The sequence below is a fragment of the Chanodichthys erythropterus genome, chromosome 4 (assembly GCF_024489055.1).
Source record: "Chanodichthys erythropterus isolate Z2021 chromosome 4, ASM2448905v1, whole genome shotgun sequence".
In the NCBI taxonomy this organism is placed as follows: domain Eukaryota; kingdom Metazoa; phylum Chordata; class Actinopteri; order Cypriniformes; family Xenocyprididae; genus Chanodichthys; species Chanodichthys erythropterus.
In genome coordinates, this window is record NC_090224.1 from 29,836,728 (window position 1) to 29,838,731 (window position 2,004).

Below are 2,004 nucleotides of genomic sequence, written 5' to 3' on the forward strand. Positions count from 1 at the left end.
AGGAAATTACTGGTCATCCAGTTTTTTATATCAGCTATACATTCTGTTAATTTAGCGAATTGGTATTAACACTCCTCCTTCCCCAGCTCCACCTGTATAGATCTGCTATGGTTATTCATGTGCGCTATATTATACAGCAGCAGCATGTCTTACTTGCCTACTGCCTACGCACATTAAATTGGACACCTGTTGGTATTTTAAGCATTAAATGAGGTAAATTCCCTGTTTTGGGTTGACACATGACAACTTACAAGCGTAAAAAGACATAAGTTCATGCTCCTTTTCTTCGCTCCACTGCTACTGAGAGGCTGCCATCTTGTTGCCCGGCCAAAAAACATCTCTACAGTATGGGGTGTTACTGAGACTGTTCGGGATGCTGGTGGCAGCCTCCTCCGTGATTCCCCTGGGATTACTTCATCTGCGACCCCAACTTGATTTAAAGGGGTGGTTGCATGCGATTTCACTTTTTTAACTTTAGTTAGTGTGTAATGTTGCTGCTTGAGCATAAACAGTATCTGCAAAGTTACAGCGCTGAAAGTTCAATGCACATGGAGATATTGTCTTTTAAAGTTATGGCAGTTTATTGCCTACAAAAACGGGTGGTTTGGACTACAACGAGCTTCTTCCTGGGTTGGTGACATCATAAACCCTTGCTATTAACATAAACACTGCCCCCGGGAACACGCAACAAAGTGGGCGAGGCCATGTAGCGCAGGATAATGAAAGCGAAAGAGTTGTTTACACCAAACGCGAGCTGCGCGACGCGACGCATCAAAAGATATAGAACCCATTATTATCTGTGATATTTTCTACACTGGATGCGGTGCTGAAGACAGCTTCCTGAATCTACACGAGTTTAATGCTGGATTTACACAAAGACTTTTACTGAAAGATGAAGCAGTTCCCACTTTAAAAGCAGAAGCTGCTGTTTATCAGCCCCAAACTGTAAGTACGTTTTATTGTTTGTCTTTTAAACGTAATGTTATAGTTCTGTTGCTATTTTTAATGCATCTAGGACGTATACAAAGAGCAACTCGTTTTTGCTAGCCAGTTAGCTAAATTCTAGTGCAACAAACACCAACAAACTTCTATGTTCATAGACAAACAGTTGTTCATGCTATAAATTAAACGCTACCTTTACAAAAATGCGACTACTCAGGCATGTATTTACTACAGTAAAGCTTTAATCAGGATAAAACTGTATATTGAAAGCTAACAAACAGCAGTGACAGCTTATCTAAACACTTTGACACAAATACTAAATGAAATACCATTCATAAACATCCTTCAAAAGCCGCGATTGCAGAGGCTCTACTTTTTCCTCTTCATCTGGGTCTGATTTGGCTCAATTTGATACAGCAATGTAGGCACTATTATTTACTTTCCACCTAAGCGCGTAACTACGAATGGTAAGGGGCGTGGCATTTCCGGACACTTCAGCGAATCACGACAGACTGGGCCAGTAACCAACCTGCTGACCAATCTGAGCACATTGCGTATGTCGGAGGGAGTGGCTTCATAGAAGCAGGAAGTCAAACGAGCCGTTCATATCACAGTCGAAACAGAGGTGTAGAATTAAGATAAAATATATGAAAAATACAGCATTTAAAAAAAAACGAAGCATTAAGACATGTTAAACTGTGCCCCCAAAACACAATCAAGCCTAGAAAAAAAACATGCAACCACCCCTTTAAAATAAAAAAACCCAGATCAACAAATCCTAGATTAACTCTAAACTTCGCCTTTAATTCTTATTGGCACAACTCATCCTCTGTGTTTTTATTCTGCAGAATAATGTTTACAAAAGGAATTTAATTAGGATATTTGCAGGGCTAAAATGGCATACCGACATGAATGATGCCTTTTTACACCACAATCTAATCCTGCTCCTGAAGTTCTGTATTCTTGTCGAGTTTTGCTCCAGTGCTCCTCAAACATCTGCTTATGGATTAGACAGATGCATACATATGCTGACAAACATTATCATCACACTGGAGTGATGTA